The sequence below is a fragment of the Vicia villosa genome, linkage group LG5, assembly GCF_029867415.1.
Source record: "Vicia villosa cultivar HV-30 ecotype Madison, WI linkage group LG5, Vvil1.0, whole genome shotgun sequence".
Taxonomy (NCBI): domain Eukaryota; kingdom Viridiplantae; phylum Streptophyta; class Magnoliopsida; order Fabales; family Fabaceae; genus Vicia; species Vicia villosa.
The window spans coordinates 152,663,808-152,673,517 of NC_081184.1; the positions used below are offsets into that span (position 1 = coordinate 152,663,808).

The following is a 9,710-nucleotide window of genomic DNA, read 5'->3' on the forward strand; positions in this document are numbered from 1 at the left end:
TTTGTGTTTAATATTGCGTGATATGTTGTCCGATTATACGATCCATATGAATTGGAAAAAAAAAATTAGTGGTAAACCATCCTACATGATATTTCTTCTTACCTGCAAGTGAAAATTAATTTTTGAATAATAAATTGTATATCAGAATCGTTTTGATTTGCACAGTATTTTTTCATTAAACCATAATTTTGTCAATGTTATTTACAGTAATGTCTTGCATTTTAAGTTAATTATTCACTTCTCAATTAACATAATTTTGGCAATGATATTTTCAGTAATTGCTTTTTCAACAGATTCCTCTCATGCAAAATTTTTTAATTCATTAACTTGATTTGAATACTGCATGCATTATTTAAATATAACCTCACGAAATGTGTTTTACAAATTTTTTAATGTCACTCTTGAAAACTGCACCAGCATTATGTCAACCATCATACCTACCTGACATATAAACTGTAGCTTGCACTACATTCTCATCTTATTTGTGCACGCTTCATGCAATTATGGTTGCTTGGTGCATTCATTTTTTGCTTATTTAATGATTAAGTCACAATATTTTTAACTGCATAAAATAGGGAGATGACATAAACTTTTCATATTCAGCTATTTCCCTCCATAAACAAATAGTTTGGAGGGAGTCTTTGTCTATATATTTCATGCTTCCCTGCATATTCAGCCATATTTTGCAGAATGATTGTATCTTCAAAGTAAAAAATCATGGAAAAGAAACAAAGCGATGAGCATGATCACTTCATGAATGTTATCAGAAGAAAAAGGCAATTTGATGCTAGACATCATAGAATGCGTGTTCTTCGAGCTAAGAGAGCCAAGGGATTGGCGGCAATGAACAAAGAAAATGCATGTCAAACTCAACCCCCTGCTGATACTATATCTTCGCATTTCAGATTACCACTATCTTCTATTTCTCCAAATATTCCAAGTTCCACCATAACTGATCGAAATACACAGCAGAAAACTCACAATATATCAACATTGAATACATTGCCAAGTTCATTAGCAAAAAAACGCCCAAGAGTTGTTTCTGTAAAGAACATTAACAATTTAGGAGTTAACCTCAGAAGGAGATTTGATAACCAGTTTATGAGCGGTGCGACAGCATCTTCAAGCCATACACCTAATCCAGATTCCAGCACCAACGAACTTTTCCAAGATGACAGTGAAGGGGATGAAGGTTCCGGTAATTCTTCAGATGGTTAGTAACTTTATTGTGATGGATTATTAACCGATTTTGAATGTTCTTACATTTAACCAAATATAATAACATAATATTTTCTAACTCATTTTTTACTATGCTGTTGTAGCCTGCAGTTCAGTTTCCAACTATTCAAACGACGAGCATGAAGTAGGTTTTGACACTGACATTGAAGAAGTAGATGTTCAAAGATCAGGTTGTATTTTATTTTATTGATATGTTTCTTTCTTTAAAAAATCATTATCTATTATGTTATTTTACCTGACAACTGTACATTTTTGTTTAGGAGAATACTACGATTTAGGTGACCCATCATGTGAGTGTCAGCAATGTGGTGCAAATATGTGGTATATGGAGAGGAAAAACAAGTCTCGACATTCTGCTAATCCTAAGTTCTCAATGTGTTGTGGAGAAGGAAAGGTTCAAATACCTTTGTTGAGACAACCTCCACCCGTATTGCAGAGCCTGTTGTTTGAACAAAACGAAAGTGAATCAAAAAGATTCCAACAACAAATTCGTCTTTACAATATGATGTTCGCATTTACTTCTCCGGGTGCTAAAATGGATAACAGATTTAATAATGGTAGAGGTCCCCCTAACTATCGTATTCAAGGTCAAACATGTCATCGTATAGGCAGCATGTTACCTTTGCCAGGTGAAAAGGCCCGTTTTGCCCAACTATATATATTCGATACTGAACATGAAGTTCAGAATAGATTTGATATTTTCAGGTTTTTACTTTATACATCTTTGTTTCAACACTGTATATTATTTTGTTGTTGCAATTCTCAACATTCTGAACTCTATATGTTGGATGTTTTGCAGAAAAAGGGACGGAGTTGATATTAATATAGTTGAAAAGTTGTCTTCAATGTTATATGAACATAATGTTCATGCTCAGTCATTTAAGATGGCAAGGGATAGACTTTCTGAAGGAAATGTTGCAGATCTAAAACTCCGTCTCATTTCTGATCGTCAAAATGATGGAAGAATATATAATCAACCAACAGTTTCAGAAGTTGCTGCTCTCATTGTTGGTGATGTTGATACTGCAGAAAAAAGGGATATTATAATGCAAAAACAATGTGGCCAACTTCAGAGAATAGATGAATATCACACTTCTTATTTGGGTTTTCAATATCCTTTACTTTTCCCTTACGGCGAAGATGGTTACAGACCAAACATACGGCATCGCAATAAAGGATCTACAACGGTCCGTAATGCAGAAACAACGACCACGGTATCGGAAATTGACGATGTTCCATGGGAGGATGCAACCAAGAGAAACAGACTTACAATCAGAGAGTGGTTCGCCTTTAGGATTCAGTCAAGAAAAAACGAGGCACAGACAATTCTCAGGTCAAGGAGGTTATTTCAACAGTTTTTGGTAGATGGTTTTACAATGATGGAATCTGAGAGACTTCGATGGTTAAGAAAGAATCAGTCAAAACTACGAGTAGGGAAGTATGATCATCTTGCAGATGCTAGGACAAATGGACATACACGTGGTGCAGCTACAGGGAAAAGAGTTGTCCTACCTTCGTCGTATGTTGGAAGCCGTAGATTTATGGATCAGTTATACTTCGATGGCATGGCAATTTGTAGTTATGTTGGATTTCCTGATTTGTTTATTACATTCACATGTAATCCCAATTGGCCAGAAATACAGCGCGTATTAAGTTCTACAAATCTGAAAGCGTCTGATCGTCCGGATCTCATAACAAGAATCTTCAAATTGAAATTTGATTCGTTACTGTCCGATTTGACTAAAAAGAGTATCATGGGAAAGGTTCTTGCGTGTAAGTAATTTGTAACTTTGATTAATTTAATTTCCTTATTCATTTTTTATGTCATGTTATAGACTAATATGTTAATTTTATATTTGTAGATATGTACACAATTGAGTTCCAAAAAAGAGGGTTGCCCCATGCGCACATATTAATTTTCCTTCATCCGTCGAGCAAGTACCCAACACCCGCTGACATTGATCGTATCATATCAGCAGAAATACCAAACAAAGACACCGACGAAGAGTTATATAACTTGGTCAAATCTCACATGATACACGGACCTTGCGGAAATGCTTTTCGTAATTCTACGTGTATGAAGGAAGGAAAATGTTCTAAATACTTCCCTAAAGATTTCAGACGTGATACGATCGTTGATCAAGTTGGATATCCGGTGTATAGACGAAGGGACAACGGACACACAGTTTCTAAGAATGGAATTGAGATTGATAACAGATTTGTTGTTCCTTACAATTCAAAGTTATTGTTGAAGTACAGAGCTCATATTAATATGGAATGGTGCAATCAAAGCACATCCGTCAAATATTTGTTTAAATACATCAATAAAGGATACGACAGAATAACTGCTGCAATTGTCATGAATGAAGATGGATCTGTTTCGCAACACGAAACCGTCGATGAAATAAAGCAGTATATTGACTGTAGGTACGTTTCTCCAAGTGAAGCTGCTTGGAGAATTTATGGTTTTTCCATTCATGGAAGAAAACCAGCTGTAGAAAGACTTCACTTTCATGGGGAGGGACAAAATTCTGTTTTTTATACTGATGTCAGTCCCATTACCAAAGTCCTTGATAAACCGAGCGTTACTGAGTCGATGTTTACTTCTTGGTTTGAAGCAAACAAGAAATACGACGAAGCGCGCCAACTAACGTATAGCAATTTTGTTTCAAAGTTTGTATACGTTAAGAAAAAAAGAGAGTGGAAACCCAGACAAAAGGGATACACAATTGGAAGACTAATTTGGGTTCCTCCAACTACTGGGGAGTTGTACTATCTAAGGATGATGCTAACACATGTCAAAGGGCCGAAAAGCTACGATGAAATAAAGACAGTAAACAATGTTAGGTACGATACTTTCCGTGATGCATGTTTTGCTATGGGATTTATTGGGGATGATCGAGAATTCATAGCTGCAATAACAGAAGCATTTCATTGGGGTTCTGGACATTATTTGAGATTACTTTTTGTTCACATGTTATTGTCAAGTAGCATTAATAGGCCTAAGCATGTATGGAGTAAAACTCAACATCTGTTATCTGATGGAATTCTGTATTCTCAGCAAAGGATTGCAAACAACAGAGGTATATTACAAAAATATGATCAGAGTAATTAATTACACATAATATTACTATGCTATTCCAATATTTACCAGCGATTTATTTATTTTGTTCATTTAACAGATCTGCGTCTAACAAATGAAGAAATTCTCAATCTGACGTTGATTGAAATTGAAAAACTTCTTCAACGCAGTAGAAAGAGTTTAAGTGATTTTCCTGGAATGCCAAAACCACATGGTTACATAAATGAGGAGCTTGGAAATAATTTAATTTACGAAGAGAGAAACTACGATCCTGCTGGACAACTTCAACAGTTTAATACGCTGTATAATAACCTCACAGGTGTAAATAGTAGTTAACATCAATTAGGCAGAAGAATTTCATATAAGTTAGAAACTTATATTTCTAATATGAAGCATCTAAATTATGTGTTGACTTTATTTCAGATGAACAAAGAGATGTGTTCAAACAAATCTTGACGGCTGTTGATACCCAGAACGGAGGGGTATTCTTTTTGTATGAATACGGCGGTACAGGGAAAACATACATGTGGAGAACATTAGCTTCCTACATAAGATCAAGAAGACAAATATGCTTGACAGTTGCCTCTTCAGGTATTGCATCCCTTTTGCTCCCCGGTGGTCGAACGGCACATTCGAAATTTAAAATTCCGATCCCCACACTTGAATCTTCGACATGCGACATTAACAAAGGTAGTGACAGGGGTAACATGCTAAAACTATCTAAATTGATAATTTGGGATGAAGCTCCCATGTGTCACAAATTTTGTTTTGAAGCTTTGGATAAAACACTCAGAGATATCATGGGTGGAACCAGGTCATCTGATAAAATATTTGGTGGGAAGGTAATTGTGTTTGGTGGGGATTTCAGACAGATTCTACCAGTTATTCCAAGAGGCAGCCGTTCAGATATAATTCATGCAACTATCAATTCATCATACATTTGGGATCATTGTAAGGTTTTGAAACTTACAAAAAACATGAGGCTTCAGCAATCTGGGACGACCATATCGGCATCCGAGTTAGAACGGTTTTCAAATTGGATATTAAAAGTTGGAGATGGAAAACTAGCAGAACCTAACGATGGCTATGCTGATATTGATATCCCAGCAGATATTTTGATATCTAATTTCGATGATCCCCTTCGAGCCATATTCGAAAACACTTATCCAAATTTTGAAGCTAAATTCAATAATGTAGCTTTTCTGCAGTCAAGGGCAATATTGGCTGGAACAATTGAGACAGTAGATGAAATAAATCACTATGTATTAGACAATCTTCCAGGTAATATTTAATTTTTTGTGAAAATTTATCCGACGATTTTTCATTTACATCTTTAAGAGATCATAATATAAAGGCACTGCATTTTCAGGGGATGAAAAAGAATACCTAAGCTCTGATTCAGTCGACACGCATGATGGTGATGGCAATGAATGTTTTGATGTTTTAACTCCTGAGTTTCTGAATGGACTGAGAACGTCGGGACTTCCTAATCATAGGATCAGATTGAAAGTAAATACTCCAATCATGCTGCTCAGGAATATTGATCAAGCAGAAGGCTTATGCAATGGAACACGTCTAATCGTTACAAGATTGGCTGATCATGTCATCGAAGCTAAAATCATTTCAGGCAAGAACATCGGCGGTATCATTTATATTGCCCGAATGGACATTACTCCAACGCAGACGCCATGGCCATTCAGGATGACACGAAGACAGTTTCCTATAACAGTCTGTTATGCTATGACTATTAATAAATCTCAAGGTCAGTCTTTGGATCATGTTGGCATATATTTACCGAGGAGCGTATTCAGCCATGGCCAGTTATATGTTGCAGTTTCAAGAGTAAAGAGCAGAAAAGGCCTTAAAATCTTGATCCATGATAAGGAGAAACTGCCATTGACCACCACAACAAATGTTGTCTTCAAAGAAGTGTTTGAAAATGTGTAGTCTATAAGTTTTTGCAATATTTATCGACCTGTTGTTATTGTTATATATTTTGTGCTCAGTTGGCTAAAATTACCTTACACCCTAAACAACTTATTAACTGTCATGAATGGAAGATTTGATATCACCTTTGCATACTGATAATTTATTTTCATCTGTATAACTGTATTAAAAACTTACGATGAATTATAGCTGCCATAATATCAATGATTGTAGAACATCAACAATTCAAAGCTTAGCATAGTAAAATATTCACGTTGATAACCATAATTTAAATCCATTACAGAGCCATCTGTGATTACAATCTAAGTACCATCAACAACAAATTTAAAGCTACAAGTAACATCTTTACATCCTAATCAGCTACTTTTTTCCCCAAGAACGCAAACATCAGATCTGAAAATGGAATCATGGAGAATTCTATGAAATCTCCAACTTGAAGATTTTTTGACTTTGCAAATTCGTACCAACCAACTCCAATATGTTTCTCATACTCATTCCTGCCAGCCTTAAGAATACGACAGTGATATCCCTTTCCGTCAATAAGATCTACCATCCTTATTGCATTTTGGTCTTTACGAAAACATGTCCTTGATATTTCCATTGGAATACTCTGCATTATAACTTTCTCCTTATTAACCCACGATATATATAGATCTATATACGGCAGTGGATTTAACTGGGTTTTGAACTTACCAGAGCATTTTGGCCTCGCATGTTCGCTTCTGTGATATTAGATTTCCACTTTACCTCCCCGGTGTGATCAGCCATGCACTCAGCTTCAGTAAGAAACCCATCTTTTATGAGTGTTTCAAACATCTTTTCCTGCTCTTGTTCAAACTCTTTGTTAATGTTATGAGCCCATTCAAGACTGTCTCTCTCAGGATCACTGAAACACAAATTGTAAAGAACAACACTGCTATTAAGCAAAGAAACGAGAAAACAGGGGAATCCATTTATTATATTACAACATGCATGCAAATTATACTTACCTGCTTGATGGAGAAGGGACGAATGGAACTCCCCACTTCACCATATCAGAATTAAATTTTATAAGGACCTCAATTCTGATGCATTATGACAAAAAATTCTATATATAGATAGATAGTGATAACCCTTATTTTTTGGGCCAGACAACACTGATGGGCCTACATTTTTTATATGTACAAATATCCAGCATGTTTGGTAAACGAGTTTTAACAACAAAAAATTAATTATTGCAATTTTTTTAGTAGTTAGTAGATGTTACAAATCAGACCTTTAAATATACATGACACTATATTTCCTTCCATACATTTAATAAATATGTTTGCCTACATAAATTGAAGTTGCTATATATATAAGCTGATTGTATAATATGTATTCTTTATAAAGTGTAATTTGGTTTTAACATGGTAAATTGTTTATCAAACAAAATTTCTTAAAAAAACATTTCATATATAATGCATGTAAATAAACTATTTTAACACACATGATCCAATCATGATGGCCAATGTAAAGGAGCAACCATGAAGTATGTAGAACACAAGGATTTGCAAAACATATAACCATTCAAAATTTAGCATGTGCCATAATAGTAGTCTTGATAAAGTCATTCAACATTAGAGCAAAAGTACCAACCCATAGGGGAAACAAAAAACATTGTTCAGATAAGTTATAAAAGTCACCACCAGATACAAAAAATTCAAAGACTTTGGTCTTTGAAACTACTTCAACAACAGACAAAAAAAGCAAAGTACTTCCACCACCTTTCAACAGCCCCATCACTTCTTCTTCATCGTAACATAAATGAAAGTGCCATGTCTCGCCAACTGACAAGTCAGTGTGTCGCCTTTCTTGAACCCCTTGGTCTTCGCATAGTCGTACCATCCTTTAGTCATGTATTTCTCAGCCGGACTCGGAGCCCCGTTGCGGTATGCCGTCTTCACAGTACACTTGAATTGTTGATACAAATCACAATCTCTAATAGTTACCTCCTTCTGATTACTTGCCAAGCAGTCTATTGCTATCTGCTTAGGGAAATGCTGCAACAACACAAATTTTCATTGAATAAACACTTGAGATCTGCAAAGTATTAAAATATGAGGTCGATTTTCAGTATGCTTACCTGGACATTATCCTTTTTTACTCTTGAATTCTTTATAGCAATATCCCAGCAGTATGTTGGCTTTCCTCCCCACATTCTTATCCTAACATTTGAAACATTTTTCCCCTTCTTCGCAAGTTTCATTGTGCTCCTCTCACTCCCATCTGTAACAGATCTTAAGTAGGCAGTCCTTCCAAGATTTTTGCTATTACTCCTCCTCTCAACTTCAGCTGCTTTCTTCCCAACTGTTTTATCAACAACAGTTTTGGACTTCTCAGTTTTTTTGTTAGTCTGTACATTATCGTTCGCAGAGACAAGGGGGACATCATCTTCTTCAAGCTTAACACTACTCATAGGAACAACAGTATTGTTGACATTTGGAACAAATGCAGGGACATTCTTGCAAGTTTCTGCAAATCTAACAGATTTCTTAGAATTTGCTTTACCCTTTCTAACCGACCTGACAGATGATTGTGAAGCTGAGCCATCTTCAACCTCAGCTACGAGTTTTTGAATTTCGTTCATTGCTGCCTCCTCACTGAAAGAAAAATTATAGTTGCATGAGCACATTATTAATCCCAAATACGGATTAACACCGCAACTATACCATGGACAGGGAATATTTGAAAGATTAACAACTTTAAAATATATATAACACCACACTATTGGCCCAGAATAAAACACATATGCTTCATAGATTAACACAATCAGGCAAACAAAAATTGCAATACAACTTGACCCCCCACAACGTTTCGAAGACCTGATCTGGGAAATATTAAACAGTAAACTCCATTCACATCATGATCTATTAATCAAACAAATCTATTTTAGCATGCATCAGAAATAAAAAAAACCCTAAAACCTAACTAGATCGCACATGAACTTTATGCCAAAAACAAATAAATTAAATAGGAATTCATGTATCTAACCTGATAACTTCTTCTTCCTCATCTGGAAACCACCCATACGCTGGCTTTCTTCCAAACCTCATCGTCGAAGACTGTTGCTATCTCCAGAAGTGATGTAAGTGTTTTGATAAAGACCGGAATGAGAACGAGAGAAGTTGTGTAATGTAAACAGTTCAAAATATATTATAACTCAACTTTGCACGTTTCCTTTTTCTTTTCCCTAGACTTATTCAGTAAATGACCCCTATCTCAATCAATCATGACTGTTACCTATGATCCCCCGTGTAACCAAAACATTTACTAATTAATTTGAAAACAACACTTTGTAGTCTAACGAAAAGAAAGCCATTTAATTTATCTCTATCTCTTAAATCCAAACATACATGCATTTACTTTTTTTAAACTTTACCTATTCCATGCAGTACACGTTTGTTTTATTTAGATTTCCTTT

The 9,710-nt window shown here is 35.4% G+C and overlaps 1 pseudogene; it reads left to right on the forward strand.

Moving 5' to 3' along the window:
* Positions 1–717: 717 nt before the first annotated feature.
* LOC131605757 (uncharacterized) lies at positions 718–6,268 on the forward strand (annotated as a pseudogene).
* The last annotated feature ends 3,442 nt before the right edge of the window (positions 6,269–9,710 follow it).